This window comes from Heptranchias perlo, chromosome 3 (genome assembly GCF_035084215.1).
Source record: "Heptranchias perlo isolate sHepPer1 chromosome 3, sHepPer1.hap1, whole genome shotgun sequence".
Lineage (NCBI taxonomy): Eukaryota > Metazoa > Chordata > Chondrichthyes > Hexanchiformes > Hexanchidae > Heptranchias > Heptranchias perlo.
The window spans coordinates 86458597-86486281 of NC_090327.1; the positions used below are offsets into that span (position 1 = coordinate 86458597).

A 27685-nucleotide genomic window follows, 5' to 3' on the forward strand; every position below is an offset into this window, starting at 1 on the left:
CGATCGTATCCCTGAGTAGCGCCAGGCTATCAGAGATCTTCCTGCCGGGTACGGTGCAGGTCTGATCGGGGTGGATCACCACCTCCAGGGCTGACTTGACCCGATTGGCGATGACCTTGGACAGAATTTTGTAGTCCACGTTAAGTAGTGAGATGGGTCGCCAATTTTTGATTTCTTCCCTCACCCCCTTCCGCTTGTAGATGAGGGTGATGATGCCTTTCCTCATGGCGTCTGACATGCTGCCTGCCAGGAGCATACCCCCATACACTTCCAGCAGGTCTGGGCCTATCCAGTCCCACAGAGCCGAGTACAACTCCACCGGTAAGCCGTCGCTTCCGGGAGTCTTACTCTTCTCGAAGGAACGGACGGCCTTTGTCAGTTCGTCCAGAGTTAGCGGGTGATCCAGACTCTCCCGCTTGCTGTCGTCTAGAACCTCCGTGATAGACGACAAGAAGGACTGGGAGGCCGCGCTGTCTGTGGGCTTCGCGTCGTAGAGTCCGGCATAAAAGAATTTGCAGATCCTCAGTATGTCGGGCTGCGAGGACGTGACCGAGCCGTCCTCTTCCTTCAGGCTGTTGATGACAGAGCTCTCTCTGTGCACCTTTTGGAAGAAGAAACGCAAGCAAGTCTCGTCCTGCTCCACGGAGCGGACTCTGGACCGGAAAATGATCTTGGAGGCCTCGGAGGTAAAGAGCGAAGCTTGCTGGTCCTTCACCTCTCTGTGTTCCTCCCCGACATCGATCCCCATCGACTGCAGCAGGAGAAGATTCTGCATGCTTTTCTGGAGTCGGGACGTTTCCCTCTGCCTCTCTCTCGCCTTCTGAACACCTTTGAGGATGAAGAAACTCTTGATGATCGCCTTGATGGCTTCCCACCAGTGCACTGGTGAATCAAAGAGGGGCTTTACGGTTCTCCAACCTTTGTAATCCCTCTTCAGTTCCTCAATGTTTCCCGGGGTCAACAGTTTCACGTTCAGCTTCCATGTCCCCCTGCCCACTCTCTGATCGTCCTGTAGGTGACAGTTGGCCAGGAGGAGGCAATGGTCAGAGAAGAACACTGGTGTGACCTTGATGGATCTGACCTTGAGCTTCCGGGACACAAACAGGAAGTCTATCCTGGAACGGACGGACCCATCTGGTCTGGACCAGGTGTATTGACGCGCCGCTCCATCTGCAGGGTTGCTGAAGACGTCGCACAGCTTGGCGTCTTTCACCGCTTCCATCAGGAGTTTGGACGTTGTGTCCAGTTTGTTGTTGGCTCTGCCGGATCGTCCAGCCGCACCGATGATGCAGTTGAAGTCACCGCCGAGAATGACCGGCTTGGACGTCGCCAGCAGCAGTGGGAGCTGCTGGAAGACGGCCAGCCACTCGCTCTTCAGAGCCGGGGCGTACACGTTGATCAGCCGGAGCAGAGCGTTTTTTGTGATCACTATTAGATAAATGTTCACGCACCATAAGGATGTTGACAAAATCTGGCTCATTTCTCATTATTAAATCTAATGTGGCCTGACCCCTTGTTGATTCTAGGGCATATTGTAGCAGAAAGATGTATTTTTTTGAAATAAAAAAGAGACTACCCCCATCCCCCACCAGCCTCGAGAGCTGTCCTCCGGCCTGTTACTATGCTCCCCTCCTCCCGGCCTCTGACCCTGATCAAACATCACACCTCACACTATTTTCCAGACTCCTACCATGCTCTATACTCCCATTGCCCCTTGGGTGTCTAACCACTCTCTACCCTTTCTCTCCTGAAGTCTGCTACTATCCTCATGCTGTTTACCACATTTCAAGATTTGTGTCATCTGGAAATTTTGAAATTTTGCCCCCTATACCCAAGTCCAGATAGTGAATTGTGAATGTTGTAAACATGTACGTTTGAAGTATTTTTAATATTTTGGTTTGCTTTATTTCACCCCAAAAGAATAAACACGCCTTCATTTCTTGCTTTTTGTCGTTTTCAAATATATTCCGTAAATGAAAGTGGAATACAGATGTTGAATGGATCAACAGTTAAAATTAACACCACATATACATCAACAAGTCTAGTTTCTATGTCAAATATACATTTAAATTTAAAAATTTGAGAGCAGTGAAATGGATGCTAGATTTTGGAGTGAATCCCTCAGTTGCCTCCTTTCCATACACGGCTCTGAGCTCTGTCTCTGCTCTCATTGTGTCAGTGGCTTCTTGTATGAACTAAAATACGGTTTGTTCACTAACGGAAACTGCTGATTAAAATTTCTCATCTGAAAGTTCAAACACAGAGAGAGAATAAACATATAAACTAAACTTGTCCCCAAGTGAGAATTGCACACGTCACTGTGAACCCAGCCTCCACAAAGCTCAGAGCTCATTTACATACCCATAATGTTCGACATGGTACTTTCAAAGCAAGCTTCAGGTTTGACTGTAATTTTCACGGAGATTGAAGATTGTCGTTACTTTTCCACTTGCTGTGTTGCTCTGTGATAATATGTTTTCTCTGGATGGTAGGTCTAGCATCTCAGTACAATGTTAAAGAGGTATGTCATCGCTTAGGAGCAATTGGCTGTGGTTACATCTTTACATCACTCTGGTTTCTCTTCAGATCGTATAAATCTTTCGCCTTTTACTAAAGATTTCCGTGGAGAGGAGCATTTGGAGTTCTAACTAATTTTTTGATGCCCTGCTTTTGTGGGGCTCATTTATTACTGAAAGAAAGATTTATCTTTAGTTGTGTATATGGCATAGGTGTGTCTTGGTAGAATTGTATTTGTTGTGATGAGGTGGCCTTATGTATATTAGTCATGTAAGGAATCTTACAACACCAGGTTATAGTCCAACAGTTTTTTTTGAAAATCACAAGCTTTCGGAGGCTTTCTCCTTCATCAGGTGAGTGTCGGGTTCCTTGAAAATTGCTGCATAGATAGTCACAGAACAATGCCCGGTGATTACAGATAATCTTTCCAACTGCCCGTTATCAAGGCCATCAAATGAATTGAATAGTGTTCAGACAGAGAAACATTAGATACCAGACTACTGAATATACAAACAGCCAGAACCAAAGACAGAGAGGGAGAGAGAGAAACATCCGAAAGGAAGAGAAAGAGAGAGAATGACCAGTTGTATTAAAAACAGATAACTTTTTTTCCGCTGGTGGGGTTACGCGCAAAATCGTCAAGCAGAAATTGATCGCCAAGTTCCGCACCCATGAGGACGGCCTCAACGGGGATCTTAGGTTCATGTCGCGCTACACGTAACCCCCCCAGCGGAAAAAAAAAGTTATCTGTTTTTAATACAACTGGTCATTCTCTCTCTTTCTCTTCCTTTCGGATGTTTCTCTCTCTCTCTCCCTCTCTGTCTTTGGTTCTGGCCGTTTGTATATTCAGTAGTCTGGTATCTAATGTTTCTCTGTCTGAACACTATTCAATTCATTTGATGGCCTTGATAACGGGCAGTTGGAAAGATTATCTGAAATCACAAGGCATTGTTCTGTGACTATATATGCAGTAATTTTCAAGGAACCCGACACTCACCTGACGAAGGAGAAAGCCTCCGAAAGCTTGTGATTTTCAAATAAAACTGTTGGACTATAACCTGGTGTTGTAAGATTCCTTACATTTGTACACCCCAGTCCAACACCGGCATCTCCACATCATGTGTATTAGTCAGGCAGCAAGTGCTTGGATTTTGGATAAATTATGGAAGTGCAATGTGTGAAATATTTACATTTTTAGGATAAGGCAGTACGTGTTTGAAATAACTGGCACAGATGGGCTGGGTGGCAGCCTCCTGTGCTGTAAAACTGACTTTAGTAGGGCTCATGTACTATTGGTGGGGCAGAGGGAGGGGGGTGATGCACAGAGATTGGAGTCATTGTGCAGGATGAGATGTGAGGCTGGAGGAGTTGTAAAAGGTGGTGAGGCTGAGGTGGATTTTGAAGATGACATTAAATTCTCATCCTCATCTTTGAATCACTCCATACATTGCCCCCCTCCCTATCACCATAACTTCCTCCAGCCATAAAACCCTCCAAGAACTCTGCTCTGCTCCAACTCTGGCCTTTTTGCATTCATCACTTTCTGCACCCACCATTGCTGGCCATGCCTCAGCCATCTAGGCCGTAAATTCTGGAATTTCCTCCATAAAGCTCTCCACCTCCCTTCTCCTTTATGGCGTTCCTTAGAACCTATCGCTTTGAATAAGCTTTTGGTCACTTGTCCTAATGTCTCCTTCATTGACTTGGTGTTGATTTTTGTCTGTTTACACTCCTGTAAGCCCATAGGGACGTTTTACTATGTTAAAGGTGCTATAAAAATGTAAGTTGTTGTCCCAAGGCCCTTCACAGGAGCGTTATCAAACAAAATTTGATACTGAGTCACATAAGGGGATGTTAAGACAAAGCTTGGTCAAAGAGGTAGGTTTTAAGGAGTGTATTAAAGGAGGAGAAAGAGGCGGAGAGGTCTAGGCAGCTGAAGGCATGGTCACCAATGGTGGAGCGATTAAAATTGGGGATGTGCAAGCGGCTAGAGATGGAGGAGCGCAAAGGTCTTGGAAAGTCAAAGGATTGGAGGAGGTTACAGAGATAAGGAGGGACGAGGGCAAGGAAGGATTTGAAAAGAAGAATGAGAATTTTAAAATCGAGGCCTTGCCGGACTGGGAGCCATTTTAGGTCAGCGAGCACAGGGGTGATGGGTGAAGGGGACTTGGTGCGAGTTACGATACAGGCAGCAGAGTTTTGAATGAGCTCCAGTTTACGGAGGGTGGAATATGGGAGGCCGGCCAGGAGAACATTGGAATAGTCAAGTCCAGAGGTAACAAACGCATGCATGAGGGTTTCAGCAGCGAATGCGGTGAGGTAGCGGAGGAGACGGGCGATGTTACGTAGGTGGAAGTAGGCGGTCTTGGCGATGGAGCGGATAGGGGGTTGGAAGCTCATCTAAGAGTCAAATAGAACATGAAGGTTGCGAACGGTCTGATTCAGCCTGAAACTGTGGCCAGGGAGAGGGACAGAGTTGATGGCTAGGGAACGGAGTTTGTGGCGGGAACCGAAGACAATGGCTTCGGTCTTGCTAATATTTAGGCTCAATACTAGTTGCTTTGCTTTTTGTGGTATATGGTAACAATTTGGACTTAAACGTAGGGGTCATGATTAAGAAATTTGCGGATGACATAAAGATAGGCCGTGTGGTTGATAGTGAGGAGGAAAGCTGTAGACTGCAGGAAGATATCAATGGACTGGTCAGATGGGCAGAAAAGTGGCAAATGGAGTTCAACCTGGAGAAGTGTGAGGTCAAGCATTTGGGGAGAGCAAACAAGGCAAGGGATTACACAATAATTGGGAGGATACTGACAGGTGTAGACGAAGTGAGGGACCTTGGAGTGCATGTCCACAGATCCCTGAAGGTAGCGGGACAGGTAGATAAGGTGTTAAGAAGGCATATGGAATGCTTTCCTTTATTAGCTGAGGCATAGATTATAAAAGCAGGGATGTTATGCTGGAACTGTATAAAACATTAGTTAGGCCACAGCTTGAGTACTGCGCACAGTTCTGGTTACCACATTACAGGAAGGATGTAATTGTACGACAGAGGGTGCAGAGGAGATTTACGAGGATGTTGCCAGGACTGGAGAATTTTAGCTATGATGACAGATTGGATAGGCTGGGATTGTTTTCCTTGGAACAGAGGAGGCTGAGGGGTGATTTGATTGAGGTATACAAAATTATGAGAGGCCTAGATAAAGTGGCTAGGAAGGACCTATTTCCCTTACGGGAGGGGTCAATAACCAGGGGGCATCGATTTAAAATGATTGGTAGAAGGATTAGAGCAGAAATGAGGAAACAAATTTTCACCCGGAGGGTGGTGGGAGTTTGGAACTCACTGCCTGAGAGGGTGGTAGAGGCAGAAACCCTCAACTCATTTAAAAAATACCTGGATGTGCACCTGAAGAGCTGTGACCTGCAGGGCTACGGACCAAATGTGGGAAAGTGGGATTAGGCTGGGTGGCTCGTTCCTCATCCGGTGCGGGCACGATGGGCTGAATGGCCTCCTTCTATGCGTAAATTTTCTATGATTCTATGATTCCATTTAGTTGGAGGAAATTTTTGCTCATCTGGATGTTGGACAAGCAACGTGACAATTCAAAGGCAGTGGGGGGGCGTAGAGCGAGGTGGTGGTGTGGTAGAGCTGGTTGTTGTCAACGTACATGTGGAACCAGACATGTTTTCGGATGATGTTGCTGCGAGGCAGCATGTAGATGAGAAATAGGAGGGGGTCAAGGATAGATCCTTGGGGGACTCCAGAGGTAACGGTGTGCGAGTGTGAGGAGAAGCCATAGCAGGTGATTCTCTGGCAATGACTGGATAGATAGGAATGGAATCAGGCAAGGGCAGTTGAACCCAGATGGCCGATGGAGGAGAGGCGTTGGAGGAGGATGGTGTGGTCAACCGTGTCAAAGGCTGCAGACAGTTCGAGAAAGATGAGGTGGGATAGTTTACTACAGTTACAGCCACATGGGATGTCATATGTGACTTTGATAAGGGCCATTTCAGTGCTGTTGCAGGGGCGGAAACCTCATGTAAACTTGGAAATGTAGTAAACAGTGAGGAGGATAGCTGCAGACTGCAGGAGGACATAAACAGACTGGTGAAATGGGAAGACACATGGGATATGAAATTGAACGCAGAGAAGTGTGAAGTGATGCATTTTGGAAGGAAGAATGGGAAGAGGTAATATAAAGTAAATGTACAATTTTAAAGCGGGTGCAGGAACAGAGAGATCTGTGGCTTCAAATACACAAATCTTTGAAGGTGGCAGGAAAAGTTGATAAAGTTGTTGTAGAAGCATACGGGATCCTGGGCTTTATAAATAGAGACAAAGAAGTTATGCTAAACCTTTATAAATAACTGGTTAGGCCTCAGCTGGATTATTGTATCCAATTGTGGGCACCACAGTTTCGGAGGGATGTCAAGGCCTTGGAGAGGGAGCATTGATTTACTAGAATAGTACCAGGAATAAGGAACTTCAGTCGTGTTGAGAGAACAGAGAAGGTTAAGAGGGGATTTAATAGAGGTGTTCAAAATTATGAAGGGTTTTGTTCGAGTCGGGGACCTGGAGAAGAGATCAGGGTGCCGGGGAGCACATACAGAGAATAAGCATACGACGTAAACTTGTACCCAAGTAAGAATTGTACATAAATAAAAACAGAAAATGCTGGAAATATTCAACAAGTCAGGGTGCATCTGTGGAGAAAGAAAGGGAGTTAACGTTTCAGGACAATGACCCTTCGTCAGAACTGGAAGAAGCTGAAGATTAAACAGTTTTTAAGCAAGTACAGAGCCAGGGAAAGTGGGGGGGAGCGGGGTGGGAGAGGAGGAAAGAACAAAAGGGAAGGTCTCTGATAAGGTGGAGGGCAGGAGTGATTAAATGACAAAGGGATGATGATGCAAGACAAGGAGGGTGGTAATGGGACAAGTAAAGAAACAAAGATGGGTCTCGAGGAGCTGTAAATGGAAACATCAGAACCATGACCAGCACTTGCTGTCCAAAAAAATGGGAGCAGTGGTTATGGTCTGAAATTATTGAAATCAGTGTTGAGTCCAGAAGGTTGTAAAGTGCCTAAACGAAAGATGAGGTGCTGTTCCTCGAGCTTAGGTTGAGCTTCAATGGAACAGTGTAAGAGGCAGAGGACAGAGAGGTCAGAGTGGGAGTGGGACGGGGAATTAAAATGGCAAGCGACCAGCAGGTCAGGGTCACACTTGCAGACTGAGCGGAGGTGTTTAGCAAAGCGATCACCCAGTCTGGGTTTGGTCTCCTCAATGTGGAAGAGACTATAAGACCATAAGACCATAAGAGATTGGAGCAGGAGTAGGCCATTCAACCCCTCGAGCCTGCTCCGCCATTTAATGAGATCATGGCTGATCTGATTATTACCTCAACTCCACTTTCCCGCCCTTTCCCCATATCCCTTGCTGATCAAAAATTTGTCTAACTCAGCCTTTAATGTATTCAATGACTCAGCCTCCACAGCTTTTTGGGTAAGAATTCCAAAGATTCATGACCCTCTGGGAGAAGAAATTCCTCCTCATTTCCGTCTTAAATGGGCGACTCCTTATTCTGAGACTATGCCCCCTCGTTTTAGATTCCCCCATGAGGGGTAACATCCTCTCAGCATCTACCCTATCGAGTCCCCTCAGAATCTTGTATGTTTCAACAAGATCTCCTCTCATTCTTCTAAACTCCAATGAGTATAGACCCAACCTGTACAATCTTTCCTCATAAGACAACCCTTCCATACCCGGAATCAACCTAGTGAACCTTCTCTGAACTGCCTCCAGTGTAAGTATGTCCTTCCTTAAATAAGGGCACCAGAACTGTACGCAGTACTCCAGGTGAGACTGCAGTGTGAGCAGCGAATACAGTTTCCTGAATTGAAAGAAGGACAAGTAAATCGCTGTTTCACCTGGAAGGAGTGTTTGGGGCCCTGGGCGGTGGGAATGGAAGAGGTGAAAGGCAGGTGTTGCATCTCCTGCGCTGGCACGGGAAGGTGCCATGGGGAGGAGAGCGGGTGTTGGAAGAGTGGACCAGGGTGTCGCGCAGGGAGCAATCCCTTTGGATTGCTGAAAGGAGAGGGAAGGGGAAGAAATGTTTGATGGTGGGATCGCGCTGGAAATGACGGAAATGGTGGAGGATGATATGTTGAACGTGGAGGCTGGTGGGGAGGAAGGTGAGTATAATTGGTCCCTATCATGGTCTGGGAGGGAGGGGAAGGGGTGAGGGCCGAAGTGCGGGGAATAGGACGGACACGGTCGAGGACCCTGTCAACTACAGTGGAGGGGATTCCTCAGTTGAGGAAAAAGGAAGATGTATCGGAAGCACTGGTGTGGAAGGTGGCATCGTCAGAACAGATGTGACAGAGACAGAGAAGCTTGGAGATGGGAATATAATCCTTACAGGAAGCGGGTTGGGAGGAAGTGTAATGAAGGTAGCTGTGGGAGTCGGTGGGCTTATAATAGATATTGGTTGACAGTCTAACCCCAGAAATGGAGATAAGGAAGTTGAGGAAGGCAAGGGAAGAGTCAGAGATGGACCATGTGAAGGCGAGGGAAGGGTGGAAATTGGAAGCATAGTTGATGAAATTTTCCAGTTCGGGGTAAAAGCATGAAGCTGCTCCGATACAGTCATCAATGTATCGGAAAAAGAGGTGAGGGAGGGGACCTGAGCAGGACTGGAACAAGGAATGTTCCACATATCCCACAAAAAGGCAGGCATAGCTAGGACCCATACGGGTTCCCACAGCGACACCTTTTATTGTACACGTCACTGTAAACCCAGCCTCCACAAAGCTCAGAGCTCATTTACATACCCATAATGTTCTACATAGTACTTTGCAAAAAGGCAAAATAAACTTCAGGTTTGACTGTAGCTTTCACGGAGATTGAAGATTGTCATTACATTTCCACTTGCTGTGTTGATCTGTGGTAATATGTTTTCTCTGGATCTTAGTTCTAGCGTCTTAGTACAATGTTAAAGAGGTATGTCATCGCTTAGGAGCAATGAGCTGAGGTTGAGTCCTTACATTACTCTGTTTTCTCTTCAGATCGTATAAATCTTTCGCCTTTTGCTAAAGATTTCCGTGGAGAGGAGTGTTTGGAGTTTTAAATAATTTTTTGATGCCTTGCTTTTGTAGGGCTGAGTTATTGCTAAAAGAAAGATTTATCTTTAGTTGTGAATATGTAGCAGGTGTGCCCTGATTGTTATTGTGATGAGGTGGCCAAAGGTTCATTACTCAGGCTGGCAAGTGCTTGGGTTTTGGATAAATTCTGGAAGTGCAATATGTTATATATTTACATTTTTGGGACTAAGTCGTGCGTGTCTCAAATAATTGGCGTAGATGGGCTGGGTGGTGGCCTCCTGTGCTGTAAAACTGATTTTAGTAGGGCTGATGCACGAATGGTGGGGCAGAGGGAGAGGGGTGATTCACAAAGGTTGGAGTCACAGTGCAGGATGAGATGTGAGGCTGGAGGAGTTATAAAAGTCGAGTGTGGTGATGCTGAGGTGGAGTTTGAAGATGACATTAAATTCTCATCCTCGTGTTCCATGGTCTCGCCCACTCCCTATCACCATAACTTCCTCCAAATATACAATCCTCCGGGAACTCTGCGTTGCTCCAACTCTGGCCTTTTGCGCTCTGGAATTCTCTCCATAAACCACTTCAACTCTCTCCTCTTTTAAGGCGCTCCTTTAAACTTACCTCTTTGACCAAGCTTTTGGTCACTTGTCCAATTGTCTCCTTCTTTGACTTGGTGTCTATTATTGTCTGTTTACGCTCCTGCGAAGCACATAGAGACGTTTTCCTAAGTTAAAGGCACTATATAAATGTAAGTTGTTGTTGTGGTTGAATTTATTGTTTGTTAAGATATTATTTGTTTTAAAAGTGCCTGTATTTCACTCATTGTGAATGAAGATCGGAGGGACGGGAGGAAAATCGGGGGGGCCGTGGAAGAAGGTTGGGGGGCCAGGAAGAATATCGATGGGGCCAAGGAGGAAGGTCGTGGGTCGGGAAGAAGGTCGGGGGGCCGGGAAGAAGGTTGGGGGCTGGAAAGAAGATTGGGGAGTCAGGATGAAGATCGGAAGGTTGGAAAAGAGATCATACGGGGGGCTGGGTAAAATCCCGGAGGCCGGGAAGAACATTTGGGCGGTCAGGTAGGAGGTCAGGGGGCCGGGGAGGAGATTGGGGGGCTGGGACTTGGAGACCTGAGGCCGCTGGAGGTTGGGTGAAGAGTCTGAGGTCGGTGGGGTTCCACAATGGTGCGGGGGTGGGGCGTGGGGGTTGTCTAGTATCGGGGAGAGGGGGGCTCGTTTGATCACGGGGTTCCAGGTGAGCTTGTTGGGCTTGGATGAAGCATTCCTGCTCCTCCGGGCCCACAAACAGTGCAATAAAGGCACTCACCTCATGGATCCGGCCCTTCTCTCCTGCTTTCAGCTTACGTGTGATTCGGAAGTGATGAGAAACCCGAACAGGTAACGTTAAATTCATTTTAATGTTGTAATACATGATCTATTAAGTACCTCAAGTATCTCAATGAGGTAAAATGCCCTTTTAAGTATCGGTCTGCTGGCTTTAAGTGGCTGGCTTTAAGTGCTGGCTCTATCCCATCATCTAAGTCATTAATAAATACAGTGCATAGTTGAGGTCCCAACACAGATCCCAGTGGGACAACACTAGTCACATCCTGCCAATTTGAGTACCTGCCAATTTTCCCAACTCTCTGTTTCCTGCCCCTCAACAAATTTCCTAATCGGGTCAACAATTTATCCTCAATTCAACGAGCTTCAACTTCAGCTAACAGTCTCTTATGAGGGACTTTATCGAATGCCTTCTGGAAGTCCACATAAACAACATCCATAGACATTCCCCTGTCCACTACTTTAGTCACCTCTTCAAAAAATTCAATCAGGTTCGTCAGGCATGACCCACCCTTCACAAATCCATGCTGGCTCTGTCTGATCAGCTGAAATTTTTCAAGTTGTTATGTCACTCTATCCTTAATTATAGACTCTTGTAATTTCCCGACAACAGATGTTAGGCTAACTGGTCCATAATTCCTTGGTTTCCCTCTCTCACCTTTCTTCAATAGAGGAGTAACATGCAATTTTCCAATCTAAAGGAACAGTACCTGAATCAAGAGGACTTTGGAAGATTATAGTTCGGGCATCTGCAATGTTCTCACCTACTTCCTTTACAATCCTGGGATGGAAAGCACCTGGTCCTTGGGATTTGTCACTCTTTAGTGTCATTATTTTCTTCATTCCTGTCAATTTGCTTACGTTAATTATGGTGAGTCCCCATCCCTGTTTAAAAATTAGTTTCCTTGGGGTATGTGGCATGCTATCCTCTTCCTCTATTGTAAATACTGACGCAAAATAATTACTTAACATGTCCACCATTTCCTTATTTTCATTTACAATATCACCATTATCAGTTTTTGAGGGGCCCACATTGCTCTTGACCACCCTCTTTTTCCGAATAGAATTGTAAAAATTCTTTGTGTTGATTTTGATATCCCTTGCAAGTTTCTTTTCATTCTCCCTTTTTGTAGCTCTTACTGTCCGTTTTGTCACCCTTTGATGTTCTTTGTATCTCTCCCAGTCACCAGGATCTGTGCTTTTTTTTTCATTTTTGTATGCTTTTTCTTTTAGTTTTATGTTGTCCCTTAACTCTTTTATCGTCCATGCCTGTTTTTTTTTGCAAGTAGAGCTCTTGCCCCTTAAGGGTATAAACTGGGGTTTTGTATCACATTAAATTCTTTTTTTAAATTTCAAAATATACCTTATTTCATGAAATTTAAGGATACACACCGTTCAATGTAAATGCGCAATTACAATTCAAAATAATACAATATGGATCATACAACCTCCGATCCCATCATTACAATTCAAAACAGAGTACATATCTTATAATACATTCTGTACAATACAAGGTGGGGTGGCCTTACACGGTGGCCTTTCCCCATACAGCCTTTGTGTAGGCCTCACCATGCTTCAGTGCGTCCCGCAGCATGTACTCCTGGACCTTGGAGTGTGCCAATCGGCAACACTTGTTCTTGGGCAGCTCCTTCAGCTGGAAGACCAACAGGTTTCGGGTGGACCAAAGGGTCTCCTTCACGGAGTTGATGGTCTTCCAGCAGCAGTTGATATCTGTCTCTGTATGTGTTTCGGGGAACAGCCCGTAGAACGCAGCGTCTTGTGTTACCGAGCTGTTTGGGATGAACCGGGACAGATACCAATGCATCTCACTCCACACCTTCTGCACGAAGGGGCAATCCATGAAGACGTGGATGACGCTCTCGACCCTGCCGCAGCCTCGAGGGCGGCTCGCGGTGGCGCTGTGATTCCGTTTGTTTTGGAAAGACCACACTGGGAGGGCCCTTCTCACCACCACCCAAGCTACTGGTGCCTGCTGGCCAGTTCTGGCGACGAGACGTTCTGCCAAATGGCATCGACTGTCTGGTTGGGGAACTGCCCGATCGGATCCACGCTTGGGGTCCACATGCATGACCACTGCCGATAGTTGCTGAGGTGCGGGATTCCACATTCCTGCAAGAACAGCAGGTCCCTCTTGACCCTGGACAGGTAGTTCAGGGTCGCAGCGCATTGCGTAGTCGATTTAACACAATGCATGTTTATGGATACAAATTTTAAAGCCATTTTAAAAATACTAAAAGGACAAACATTAAGGTCCTATAATTACATTAGTCCGGGTTCTACATTACTCTCCATTTCCATCCATTGGTCCTGATTCTGCATTTGTGTGGTGTGCACGAGCTTCTGGACAGTCCAAGGGCTGAGGAATGAGGTCTGTCCTCCGTTGGAGGAGTGTCCCGCTGGGGGTTGTCGACGGGGTCTCGTGGGGTGGTGCGTCTGTGAGATCCATGACCAGGTTCGGTTCCTCGGCCTTTGCCGGTGGTTCGTTCTCTGCGACTGTTGTGCTGCTCCCGGTTGCCCAGAGATGGGGGACATTGTTCTCCATGTCACTTCGCCCTGTTGCCCGGAGTTGGGGGACTTCGCTCTCCATGTCGCTTCTCCCAGCGTCCTGGAGTTGCGGTGTGCTGGACTATTTTGCTGCCCCTGGTACCCTGGAGCTGCCAAATTCCTGGAGCTGGAGCCTGCTGTCTGTGTCACTGGTTACAGTTGTGTTTTGCCTATTCCTTTGAGGGTAGGTGGGACTCTCCCCTTTTCCTTTTTCGTCAGCTGAGGAGCAGCCACTGTCGTCTGTTGGTGGCTCTAAGCACCTGTTGCTGCTGGTTCCACCTTTGGCCGTCAGTTCCTCTGATTTTCGGGACTTCTTTTTCTTTTGCTGTGCCGTCCAACCTTCTTCTGCCGCTGGCTCACTTTCCATCGGCTCTGGTGCTCAGGGAGAGTCTCGGGGCTGAGTGTCGGGATTTGGTTGGTTTCCTCGACGCTCACTTCCTGTTCTTTGTCCTCCTCCTTGTCTTTGGCTCCTTCACGGGGTCCACGGCAGTGGGGAGGGATCTGGCCTCCTTTGGGGCAGCCACAACTGCTGCTCTCTTCTCCTTTATCACCTCGCCTCTCGCTGCCTGTGCATAGCTGTGTCTGCGGTTTGGGCAGGTACTTTCACTTTAGCATCCTGTATTCACTGCTCACGATGTGGTCTCCACTACATTGGGAAGACCAGACCCATATTGGGTGATTGCTTTGCTGAACACCTTCCCTCAGTCCACAAGCGTGACCCTGACCTGCCGGTTGCTTGCCATTTTAATTCCCTGTCCTACTGCCACTCTGACCTCTCTGTCATCGGCCTCTTACACTATTCCAATGAAGCTCAACGAACAGCACCTCATCTTTCGATTAGGCTCTTTACAACCTGCTGGACTCAACATTGATTTCAATGTATTTTTTTGAAATAAAAAAGACACTACCCCCCTCCCCCACCAGCTCCTCGAGCTCTCCTCCGGCCTGTTACTATGCTCCCCTTCTCCCGGCCTCTTACCCTGATCAAACATCACACCTCACACCATTTCCCAGCCTCCTACCATGCTCTATACTCCCATTGCCCCTTGGGTGTCTAACCACTCTCTACCCTTTCTCTCCTGAAGTCTGCTTCTATCCTCACACTGTTTACTACAGTTCCAAGATTTGTGTCATCTGGAAATTTTGCAATTTTGCCCACTATACCCAAGCCCAGATAGTGAATTGTGAATGTTGTAAACATGTACGTTTGAAGTATTTTTTATATTTTGGTTTGCTTTATTTCACCCCAAAAGAATAAATGGCGCCTTCATTTCTTGCTTTTGGTTATTTCCAAATAAATTCCGTAAATGAAAGTGGAATACAGATATTGAATGGATCAACAGTTAAAATTAACACCACAGATACATCAACAAGTCTAGTTTCTATGGCCAAATATAAATTTCAGTATAAACATTTGAACACAATGAAATGGATACTAGATTTTGGAGTGGATCCCTCAATTGACTCCTTTCCATGCACGGCTCTGAGCTCTGTCTCTGCTCTCATTAAATCAATGGCTTCCTGTATGAACCAAAATACACTGTGTTCACTAGCAGAAATTGCTGATTAAAATTTCTCATATGAAAGTTCAAACACAGAGACAGTATGAACATATGAAGTGAAGTTCCATCCAAGTAAGAATTGCACACGTCACTGCAAACCCAGCCTCCACAAAGCTCAGAGCTCATTTACATACCCATAATGTTCTACATGGTACTTTGCAAAAAAGCAAAATAAACTTCAGGTTTGACCGTAGCTTTCACGGAGATTGAAGATTGTCATTACTTTTCCACTTGCTGTGTTGATCTGTGGTAATATGTTTTCTCTGGATCTTAGTGTTAGCATCTCAGTACAGTGTTAAAGAGGTATGTCATCACTTAGGAGCAAGGAGCTGAGGTTGAGTCTTTAGATTACTCTGCTTTCTCTTCAGATCGTATAAATCTTTCGCCTTTTACTAAAGATTTCCGTGGAGAGGAGCATTTGGAGTTTTTAAATAATTTTTTGATGCCCTGCTTTTGTGGGGCTGATTTATTGCTGAAAGAAAGATTTATCTTTAGTTGTAGATGTGTCTTTAGGTTCATTAGTTAGGCTGCCAAGTGCTTGGGTATTGGATACTCTCTGAAAAGGTAACCTGTTAAATATTTAAATTTTGGGGATTAGGTGTTCCGTGTTTCAAATAACTGGCCTAGATGGGCTGGGTGGTGGTCTCTGTGCTGTAAAACTGACTTTAGTAGGGCTCATTTCCAGTGGTGGGGCAGAGGGAGAGGGGTGATGCACAGAGATTGGAGTCACAGTGCAGGATGAGATGTGAGGCTGGAGGAGTTATAAAAGTAGAGTGTGGTGATGCTGAGGTGGAGTTTGAAGATGACATTAAATTCTCATCCTCGTGTTCCATGGTCTCGCCCCCTCCCTATCACTATAACTTCCTCCAAATATACAATCCTCCGGGATCTCTGCGTTGCTCCAACTCTGGCCTTTTGCGCTCTGGAATTCTCTCCATAAACCTCTTCAACTCTCTCCTCTTTTAAGGCGCTCCTTTAAACTTACCTCTTTGAACAAGCTTTTGGTCACTTGTCCGAATGTCTCCTTCTTTGACTTGGTGGCTATTATTGTCTGTTGACGCTCCTGCGAAGCACATAGTGACGTTTTACTAAGTTAAAGGCACTATATAAATGTAAGTTGTTGTTGTGGTTGAATTTATTGTTTCTTAAGATATTTTTTGTTTTAAAAGTGCCTGTATTTCACTCATTGTGAATGAAGATCGGAGGGACGGGAGGAAAATCGGGGGGCCGTGGAAGAAGGTTGAGGGGCCGGGAGGAAGGTTGGTGGGGCCAGGTAAGAAGGTTGGGGGCCAGGAAGAATATCGGTGGGGCCAAGGAGGAAGGTCGGGGGCTGGGAAGAAGGTCGGGGGCCGGGAAGAAGATTGGGGAGTCAGGATGAAGATCAGAAGGTTGGAACACAGATCATGCGGGGGGGCCGTGAAAAATCCCGGGGGCCGGGAAGAACACTTGGGGGGTCAGGTAGGAGATCAGGGGGCCGGGGAGGAGATTGGGGGGCTGGGACTTGGAGACCTGAGGTCGCTGGAGGTTGGGTGAAGAGTCTGAGTTAGGTGGGGGTCCACAATGGTGCGGGGGTGGGGCGTGGGGGTTGTCCAGTATCGGGGAGAGGGGGGCTCGTTTGATCACGGGGTTCCGGGTGAGCTTGTTGGGCTTGGATGAAGCATTCCTGCTCCTCCGGGCCCACAAACAGTGCAATAAAGGCACTCACCTCATGGATCCAGCCCTTCTCTCCTGCTTTCAGCTCACGTGATTCGGAAGTGATGCGAAACCCGAACAGGTAAGGTTAAATTCATTTTAATGTTGTAATACATGATCTATTAAGTACCTCAAGTATCTCAATGAGGTAAAATGCCCTTTTAAGTATCGGTCTGCTGGCTTTAAGTGGCTGGCTTTAAGTGCTGTCTCTATCCCGTCATCTAAGTCATTGATAAATACAGTGCATAGTTGAGGTCCCAACACAGATCACTGTGGGACAACACCAGTCACATCCTGCCAATTTGAGTACCTGCAATTTTCCCTACTCTCTGTTTCCTGCCCCTCAACAAATTTCCAAATCGGATCAACAATTTATCCTCAATTCAACGAGCTTCAACTTCAGCTAACAGTCTCTTATGAGGGACTTTATCGAATGCCTTCTGGAAGTCCACATAAACAACATCCATAGACATTCCCCTGTCCACTACTTTAGTCACCTCTTCAAAAAATTCAATCAGGTTCGTCAGGCATGACCCACCCTTCACAAATCCATGCTGGCTCTGTCTGATCAGCTGAAATTTTTCAAGTTGTTAAGTCACTCTATCCTTAATTATAGACTCTAGTAATTTCCCGACAACAGATGTTAGGCTAACTGGTCCATAATTCCTTGGTTTCCCTCTCTCACCTTTCTTAAATAGAGGAGTAACATGCAATTTTCCAATCTAAAGGAACAGTACCTGAATCAAGAGGACTTTGGAAGATTATAGTTCGGGCATCTGCAATGTTCTCACCTACTTCCTTTAAAATGCTGGGATGGAAAGCACCTGGTCCTTGGGATTTGTCACTTTTTAGTGTCATTATTTTCTTCATTCCTGTCAATTTGCTTATGTTAATTATGGTGAGTCCCCATCCCTGTTTAAAAATTAGTTTCCTTGGGGTGTGTGGCATGCTATCCTCTTCCTTACTGTAAATACTGACGCAAAATAATTACTTAACATGTCCACCATTTCCTTATTTTCATTTACAATATCACCATTATCAGTTTTTGAGGGGCCCACATTGCTATTGACCACCCTCTTTTTCCGAATATAATTGTAAAAATTCTTTGTGTTGATTTTGATATCCTTTGCAAGTTTCTTTTCATTCTCCCTTTTTGTAGCTTTTACTGTCTGTTTTGTCACCCTTTGATGTTCTTTGTATCTCTCCCAGTCACCAGGATCTGTGCTTTTTTTTTCATTTTTGTATGCTTTTTCTTTTAGTTTTATGTTGTCCCTTAACTCTTTTATCGTCCATGCCTGTTTTTTTGGCAAGTAGAGCTCTTGCCCCTTAAGGGTATAAACTGGGGTTTTGCATCACATTAAATTCTTTTTTAAATTTCAAAATATACCTTATTTCATGAAATTTAAGGATACACACCGTTCAATGTAAATGCGCAATTACAATTCAAAATAATACAATATGGATCATACAACCTCCGATCCCATCATTACAATTCAAAACAGAGTACATATCTTATAATACATTCTGTACAATACAAGGTGGGGTGGCCTTACACGGTGGCCTTTCCCCATACAGCCTTTGTGTAGGCCTCACCATGCTTCAGTGCATCCCGCAGCATGTACTCCTGGACCTTGGAGTGTGCCAATCGGCAACACTTGTTCTTGGGCAGCTCCTTCAGCTGGAAGACCAACAGGTTTCGGGTGGACCAAAGGGTCTCCTTCACGGAGTTGATGGTCTTCCAGCAGCAGTTGATATCTGTCTCTGTATGTGTTTCGGGGAACAGCCCGTAGAACGCAGCGTCGTGTGTTACCGAGCTGTTTGGGATGAACCGGGACAGATACCAATGCATCTCACTCCACACCTTCAGCACGAAGGGGCAATCCATGAAGACGTGGATGACGCTCTCGACCCTGCCGCAGCCTCGAGGGCGGCTCGCGGTGGCGCTGTGATTCCGTTTGTTTTGGAAAGACCACACTGGGAGGGCCCTTCTCACCACCACCCAAGCTACTGTTGCCTGTTGGTCAGTTCTGGTGACGAGACGTTCTGCCAAATGGCATCGACTGTCTGGTTGGGGAACTGCCCGATCGGATCCACGCTTGGGGTCCACATGCATGACCACTGCCGATAGTTGCTGAGGTGCGGGATTCCACATTCCTGCAAGAACAGCAGGTCCCTCTTGACCCTGGACAGGTAGTTCAGGGTCGCAGTGCATTGCGTAGTCGATTTAACACAATGCATGTTTATGGATGCAAATTTTAAAGCCATTTTAAAAATACTAAAAGGACAAACATTAAGGTCCTATAATTACATTAGTCTGGGTTCTACATTACTCTCCATTTCCATCCATTGGTCCTGATTCCGCATTTGTGTGGTGTGCACGAATTTCTGGACAGTCCTAGGGCTGAGGAATGAGGCCTGTCCTCCATTGGAGGAGTGTCCGCACTCGGGGGTTGTCGACGGGGTCTCGTGGGGTGGTGCGTCTGTGAGATCCATGACCAGGTTCGGTTCCTCGGCCTTTGCCGGTGGTTCGTTCTCCGCGACTGTTGTGCTGCTCCCGATTGCCCAGAGATGGGGGACATTGTTCTCCATGTCGCTTCTCCCTGTTGCCCGGAGTTGGGGGACTTCGCTCTCCATGTCGCTTCTCCCGGCGTCCTGGAGTTGGGGTGTGCTGGGCTCATTGCTGCTCCTGATGCCCTGGAGCTGCCAAATTCCTGGAGCTGGAGCCTGCTGTCTGTGTCACTGGTTACAGTTGTGTTTTGCCTATTCCTTTGAGGGTAGGTGGGACTCTCCCCTTTTCCCTTTTCGTCAGCTGAGGAGCAGCCACTGTCGTCCGTTGGTGGCTCTAAGCACCTGTTGCTGCTGGTTCCACCTTTGGCCGTCAGTTCCTCTGATTTTCGGGACTTCTTTTTCTTTTGCTGTGTATAAGACATGAGGAAAGGGCAAGCAAAAAGGCAAAAAATGGCACAGATCCTGGCGAATGGGAAAGATACAAAGATCAACAAAGGGTCACAAAACAGATGGTAAGGGCTACAAAAAGAGAGTATGAAAAGAAACTCGCAAGGGATATCAAAACCAATACGAAGAACTTTTTTAGTTATAATAGGAACTGACCCTGACCTGCCGGTTGCTTGCCATTTTAATTCCCAGTTCTACTGCCACTCTGACCTCTCTGTCATCGGCCTCTTACACTATTCCAATGAAGCTCAACGAACAGCACCTCATCTTTCGATTAGGCACTTTACAACCTGCTGGACTCAACATTGATTTCAATGTATTTTTTTGAAATAAAAAAGACACTACCCCCTCCCCCAACAGCTCCTAGAGCTGTCCTCCGGCCTGTTACTATGCTCCCCTTCTCCCGGCCTCTTACCCTGATCAAACATCACACCTCGCACCATTTCCCAGCCTCCTACCATGCTCTATACTCCCATTGCCCCTTGGGTGTCTAACCACTCTCTACCCTTTCTCTCCTGAAGTCTGCTACTATCCTCACGCTGTTTACCACATTTCCAAGATTTGTGTCATCTGGAAATTTTGAAATTTTGCCCCCTATACCCAAGACCAGATAGTGAATTGTGAATGTTGGAAACATGTACGTTTGAAGTATTTTTAATATTTTGGTTTGCTTTATTTCACCCCAAAAGAATAAACGCGCCTTCATTTCTTGCTTTTGGTTATTTCCAAATAAATTCCGTAAATGAAAGTGGAATACAGATATTTAATGGATCAACAGTTAAAATTAACACCACAGATACATCAACAAGTCTAGTTTCTATGGCCAAATATAAATTTCAGTATAAACATTTGAACACAATGAAATGGATACTAGATTTTGGAGTGGATCCCTCAATTGACTCCTTTCCATGCACGGATCTGAGCTCTGTCTCTGCTCTCATTAAATCAATGGCTTTCTGTATGAACCAAAATACAGTTTGTTCACTAGCAGAAATTGCTGATTAAAATTTCTCATATGAAAGTTCAAACACAGAGACAATATAAACTTACAAACTAAACTTGTAACCAAGTAAGAATTGCACACGTCACTGTCAACAACAGCCTCCACAAAGCTCAGAGCTCATTTACATACCCATAATGTTCTACATGGTACTTTGCAAAAAAGCAAAATAAACTTCAGGTTTGACCGTAGCTTTCACGGAGATTGAAGATTGTCATTACTTTTCCACTTGCTGTGTTGATCTTTGGTAATATGTTTTCTCTGGATCTTAGTGCTAGCATCTCAGTACAATGTTAAAGAGGTATGTCATCGCTTCGGACCCATGAGCTGAGGCTGAATCTTGAGATTACTCTGCTTTCTCTTCAGATCGTATAAATCTTTCGCCTTTTACTAAAGATTTCCGTGGAGAGGAGCATTTGGAGTTTTTCAATAATTTTTTGATGCCCTGCTTTTGTGGGGCTGCTTTATTGCTGAAAGAAAGATTTATCTTTAGTTGTAGATGTGTCTTTAGGTTCATGAGTTAGGCTGCCAAGTGCTTGGGTATTGGATACTCTCTGAAATTGTAATTTGTTAAATATTTAAATTTTGGGGATTAGGTGTTACGTGTTTCAAATAACTGGCGTACATGGGCTGGGTGGTGGCGTCTGTGCTGTAAAACTGACTTTAGTCGAGCTCATGTGCCAGTGGTGGGGCAGAGGGAGAGGGGTGATGCACAGAGATTGGAGTCACAGTGCAGGATGAGATGTGAGGCTGGAGGAGTTATAAAAGTCGAGTGTGGTGATGCTGAGGTGGAGTTTGAAGATGACATTAAATTCTCATCCTCGTGTTCCATGGTCTTGCCCACTCCCTATCACCATAACTTCCTCCAAATATACAATCCTCCGGGAACTCTGGCCTTTTGCGCTCTGGAATTCTCTCCATAAACCTCTTCAACTCTCTCCTCTTTTAAGGCGCTCCTTTAAACTTACCTCTTTGACCAAGCTTTTGGTCACTTGTCCGAATGTCTCCTTCTTTGACTTGGTGTCTATTATTGTCTGTTTACGCTCCTGCGAAGCACATAGTGACGTTTTACTAAGTTAAAGGCACTACATAAATGTAAGTTGTTGTTGTGGTTGAATTTATTGTTTCTTAAGATTTTTTTTGTTTTAAAAGTGCCTGTATTTCACTCATTGTGAATGAAGATCGGAGGGACGGGAGGAAAATCGGGGGGCCGTGGAAGAATGTTGAGGGGCCGGGAGGAAGGTTGGTGGGGCCAGTTAAGAAGGTTGGGGGCCAGGAAGAATATCGGTGGGGCCAAGGAGGAAGGTCGGGGGCCGGGAAGAAGATTGGGGAGTCAGGATGAAGATCAGAAGGTTGGAACACAGATCATGCGGGGGGGCCGTGAAAAATCCCGGGGGCCGGGAAGAGCATTTGGGGGGTCAGGTAGGAGATCAGGGGGCCGGGGAGGAGATTGGGGGACTGGGACTTGGAGACCTGAGGCCGCTAGAGGTTGGGTGAAGAGTCTGAGGTAGGTGGGGGTCTACAATGATGTGGGGGTGGGGAGTGGGGGTTGTCCAGTATCGGGAGGAGGGGGGCTCGTTTGATCACCGGGTTCCAGGTGAGCTTGTTGGGCCTGGATGAAGCATTCCTGCTCCTCCGGGCCCACAAGCAGTGCAATAAAGGCACTCACCTCATGGATCCGGCCCTTCTCTCCTGCTTTCACCTCACGTGATTCAGAAGTGATGACAAACCCGAACAGGTAAGGTTAAATTCATTTTAATGTTGTAATACATAATCTATTAAGTACCTCAAGTATCTCAATGAGGTAAAATGCCCTTTTAAGTATCGGTCTGCTTGCTTTAAGTGGGGGCGGGACTTCCTGGTGTCTGCTGGCTGCACACATCCAAGCCTGCCTGGATTAAACCCGGAAGTGGGCGAGTTGGAACCAGGATGTGGTCGTGCTCCAAAAAACTGTTATTTTAAACTCCCACCCGCCCCCAACCCACCCGTTCTTGGGGGTTAAAATTTACTCCTATATCTCTTTCCTCATAAAAAATTGCAGTTAAATTAGGTTAAAATTATATTACTATCCTAATTCGGAACATAGGAACAGGAGTCGGCCATTTAGCCCCTCGAGCCTGTTCAGCCACTCAATGAGTTCATGGCTGATCTGTGACCTAACTCCATATCCCTTAATACCTTTGGTTAACAAAAATCTATCAATCTCAGATTTAAAATTAACCATTGAGCTACATCGACTGCCACTTGCGGAAGAGAGTTCCAAACTTCTACCACCCTTTGTCTATAGAAGTGTTTCCTAACTTCACTCCTGCAAGTCCTGGCTCTAATTTTTCGGCTCATTCCCCTAGTCTAAGACTCCCCAACCAGCGCAAATATTTTCTCTCTATCTACCCTATCAGTTCCCCTTAATATCTTGGAAATTTTGCTCAAATCAACCCATAATCTTCTAAATTCCAGGGAATACATCCCTAGTTTGTGTAATGTCTCCTCGTAATTAAATCCTTGGAGTCCAGGTATCATTCTGGTAAATCTACGCTGCACTCCGTCCAAGGCCAATATATCCTTCCTAAGGAGCGTGCCCAGAACTGAACACAGTACTCCAGGTGGTCTAACCAGGGCTTTGTATAGCTGTAGCATAACTTCTACCCCCTTGTATTCTAGTCCTTTAGATATAAAGGCCAGCATTCCATTAGCCTTTTCGATTATTTTCTGTACCTGTCCATGGCATTTTAATGATCTGTGTACATGGACCCCTAAGTCTCTTTTGACCTCCACTGTGTCGAGCTGTTCATCATTTAGAAAGTACTGTGATCTATCTTTTCGGCCCAAAGTGGATGACCTCACACTTGCCTACATTGAAATCCATTTGCCATAGTTTTGCCCATTCAATTAATCTATTAATATCTCTTTGTAATTTTATGCTTCCATCTACACTGATTACAATGCCGCCTAACTTTGTGTCATCGGAAAACTTGTTAATGTGGCACTCTACCCCATCATCTAAGTCATTAATAAATACAGTGCATAGTTGAGATCCCAACACAGATCCCAGTGGGACACCACTAGTCACATCCTGCCAATTCGAGTACCTGCCAATTTTCCCAACTCTCTGTTTCCTGCCCCTCAACCAATTTCCTAATCGGGTCAACAATTTATCCTCAATTCAACGAGCATCAACTTTAGCTATCAGTCTCTTATGAGGGACTTTATCGAATGCCTTCTGGAAGTCCACATAAACAACATCCACAGACATTCCCCTGCCCACTACTTTAGTTACCTCTTCAAAAAATTCAATCAGGTTCGTCAGGCATGACCCACCCTTCACAAATCCATGCTGGCTCTGTCTGATCAGCTGAAATTTTTCAAGTTGTTATGTCACTCTATCCTTAATTATAGACTCTAGTAATTTCCCGACAACAGATGTTAGGCTAACTGGTCCATAATTCCTTGGTTTCCCTCTCTCACCTTTCTTCAATAGAGGAGTAACATGCAATTTTCCAATCTAAAGGAACAGTACCTGAATCAAGAGGACTTTGGAAGATTATAGTTCGGGCATCTGCAATGTTCTCACCTACTTCCTTTACAATCCTGGGATGGAAAGCACCTGGTCCTTGGGATTTGTCACTCTTTAGTGTCATTATTTTCTTCATTACTGTTAATTTGCTTACGTTAATTATGGTGAGTCCCCATCCCTGTTTTAAAATTAGTTTCCTTGGGGTATGCGGCATGCTATCCTCTTCCTCTATTGTAAATACTGACGCAAAATAATTATTTAACATGTCCATCATTTCCTTATTTTCATTTACAATATCACCATTATCAATTTTTAAGGGGCCCACATTGCTCTTGACCACCCTCTTTTTCCTAATATAATTGTAAAAATTCTTTGTGTTGATTTTGATATCCCTTGCAAGTTTCTTTTCATTCTCCCTTTTTGTAGCTCTTACTGTCTGTTTTGTCACCCTTTGATGTTCTTTGTATCTCTCCCAGTGACCAGGATCTGTGCTATTTTTCTTCATTTTTGTATGCTTTTTCTTTTAGTTTTATGTTGTCCCTTACCTCTTTTATCGTCCATGCCTGTTTTTTTTTGCAAGTAGAGCTCTTGCCCCTTAAGGGTATAAACTGGGGTTTTGTATCACGTTAAATTCTTTTTTAAATTTCAAAATATACCTTATTTCATGAAATTTAAGGATACACACCGTTCAATGTAAATGCGCAATTACAATTCAAAATAATACAATATGGATCATACAACCTCCGATCCCATCATTACAATTCAAAACAGAGTACATATCTTATAATACATTCTGTACAATACAAGGTGGGGTGGCCTTACACGGTGGCCTTTCCCCATACAGCCTTTGTGTAGGCCTCACCATGCTTCAGTGCATCCCGCAGCATGTACTCCTGGACCTTGGAGTGTGCCAATCGGCAACACTTGTTCTTGGGCAGCTCCTTCAGCTGGAAGACCAACAGGTTTCGGGTGGACCAAAGGGTCTCCTTCACGGAGTTGATGGTCTTCCAGCAGCAGTTGATATCTGTCTCTGTATGTGTTTCGGGGAACAGCCCGTAGAACGCAGCGTTGTGTGTTACCGAGCTGTTTGGGATGAACCGGGACAGATACCAATGCATCTCACTCCACACCTTCTGTGTGAAGGGGCAATCCATGAAGACGTGGATGACGCTCTCGACCCTGCCGCAGCCTAGAGGGAGGCTCGCGGTGGCGCTGTGATTCCGTTTGTTTTGGAAAGACCACACTGGGAGGGCCCTTCTCACCACCACCCAAGCTACTGGTGCCTGTTGGTCAGTTCTGGCGACGAGACGTTCTGCCAAATGGCATCGACTGTCTGGTTGGGGAACTGCCCGATCGGATCCACGCTTGGGGTCCACATGCATGACCACTGCCGATAGTTGCTGAGGTGCGGGATTCCACATTCCTGCAAGAACAGCAGGTCCCTCTTGACCCTGGACAGGTAGTTCAGGGTCGCAGCGCATTGCGTAGTCGATTTAACACAATGCATGTTTATGGATGCAAATTTTAAAGCCATTTTAAAAATACTAAAAGGACAAACATTAAGGTCCTATAATTACATTAGTCCGGGTTCTACATTACTCTCCATTTCCATCCATTGGTCCTGATTCTGCATTTGTGTGGTGTGCACGAACTTCTGGACAGTCCAAGGGCTGAGGAATGAGGCCTGTCCTCCGTTGGAGGAGTGTCCGCACTCGGGGGTTGTCGACGGGGCCTCGTGGGGTGGTGCGTCTGTGAGATCCATCACCAGGTTCGGTTCCTCGGCCTTTGCCGGTGGTTCGTTCTCCGCGACTGTTGTGCTGCTCCCGGTTGCCCAGAGATGGGGGACATTGTTCTCCATGTCGCTTCGCCCTGTTGCCCGGAGTTGGGGGACTTCGCTCTCCATGTCGCTTAACCCGGCGTCCTGGAGTTGGGGTGTGCTGGGCTCATTTCTGCTCCTGATGCCCTGGAGCTGCCAAATTCCTGGAGCTGGAGCCTGCTGTCTGTGTCACTGGTTTCAGTTGTGTTTTGCCTATTCCTTTGAGGGTAGGTGGGACTCTCCCCTTTTCCTTTTTCGTCAGCTGAGTAGCAGCCACTGTCGTCTGTTGGTGGCTCTCAGCACCTGTTGCTGCTGGTTCCACCTTTGGCCGTCAGTTCCTCTGATTTTCGGGACTTCTTTTTCTTTTGCTGTGCCGTCCAACCTTCTTCTGCCGCTGGCTCACTTTCCATCGGCTCTGGTGCTCAGGGAGAGTCTCGGGGCTGAGTGTCGGGATTTGGTCGGTTTCCTCAATGCTCACTTCCTGCTCTTTGTCCTCCTCCTTGTCGTTGGCTCCTTCACGGGGGTCCACGGCAGTGGGGAGGGATCTGGCCTCCTTTGGGGCAGCCACAACTGCTGCTCTCTTCTCCTTTATCACCTCGCCTCTCGCTGCCTGTGCATAGCTGTGTCTGGTTTGGGCAGGGCATGTACAAATGAGTAGCCTCTCCAAACAGGTTGCAGCACTTGGCCTCCTGACAGTCCAGTGTCTGATGGCCCTCCTCCCTGCAGTTCCTGCAGATCATCGCCTTGCAGGAGGCCGCCTCATGCCCAGGTTTGCCGCAGGATCGACGCACTCTGGGCTGCCCCTGTTACACCGCGTATCCATGACTCATCCCAATCACGAAACTCGATGGGAAATGAATGATTTTTCCCTTGTCATCCACCCTCAGCGTCACCTTGATGCTCATCTTGCTCGTCTAGATCCTGAACATGTCCACGATGTCGATGCTCCGATTTGCTCCTTCCGCTTATCTCTTGAGGAGCATCAGCACATCAATTACTGGCACATGCGGGTTGAACGTGTGGGCCGTCAGCATCCGTTCCATCCCCTGCGGGAGCGTGCAGAGCATCTCCGCAGTGAGAAGTGACAATGGCGCTTCCTTCCCCTTCTCCTTGAAGGCCTGGAGTATCTTTAGGCATCCTGCGACATCCCTGAAGGTCACGTCGAAGTATCTGTCCTCGGGAAGTCCTGCGGGCAGGAGGTGTCCAATGCCGCAAATCCGCAGGCTTCGAGAAGTACTTTCATCACAAAGATGTTTCGTTGCCACGGCGAGGTTCCTTCACCCGTCCTTGCGGTCAGCCTGACGGTGTTGCACACCCCGTGCCCAGGTGCTCGGGAAGCTCTGGCCGCCATGTCTGCTGCAAAAAAATACTTTTTACCCCACTGAAAAAAGGTGTTAGACCGGTCTCCGGCCAGCCTTAGGATCCAGCTCTACATCAGCAAAGCTCCAACTGGTTATAGCTGATTTTACTTGCTCGTCCTGGGGCCCGACCTTCATGATCATTGAAGCGACCCTGCTCCCACTTTTTTTGGACAGCAGGTGCTGGTAATGGTTCTGATGTTTCCATTTACAGCTCCTCTAGACCCATCTTTTGTTTCTTTACTTGTCCCATTACCACCCTCCTTGTCTTGCAC

At 46.3% G+C, this 27685-nt stretch overlaps 4 non-coding genes across 4 annotated transcripts; all 4 read left to right on the forward strand.

Annotated features, from left to right (window-relative positions):
- The first annotated feature begins 2566 nt into the window (after nucleotides 1-2566).
- LOC137320328 (U5 spliceosomal RNA) lies at nucleotides 2567-2680 on the forward strand. The gene has a single exon (XR_010962485.1). It is a non-coding gene; the product is annotated as a U5 spliceosomal RNA (small nuclear RNA).
- Nucleotides 2681-9558: 6878 nt separating this feature from the next.
- On the forward strand, nucleotides 9559-9672 carry LOC137320293 (U5 spliceosomal RNA). Its single transcript, XR_010962454.1, has one exon. It is a non-coding gene; the product is annotated as a U5 spliceosomal RNA (small nuclear RNA).
- Nucleotides 9673-15423: 5751 nt separating this feature from the next.
- Nucleotides 15424-15538, forward strand: LOC137320304 (U5 spliceosomal RNA). The gene has a single exon (XR_010962463.1). It is a non-coding gene; the product is annotated as a U5 spliceosomal RNA (small nuclear RNA).
- A 5530-nt stretch (nucleotides 15539-21068) lies between these two features.
- Nucleotides 21069-21183, forward strand: LOC137320307 (U5 spliceosomal RNA). The gene has a single exon (XR_010962466.1). It is a non-coding gene; the product is annotated as a U5 spliceosomal RNA (small nuclear RNA).
- The last annotated feature ends 6502 nt before the right edge of the window (nucleotides 21184-27685 follow it).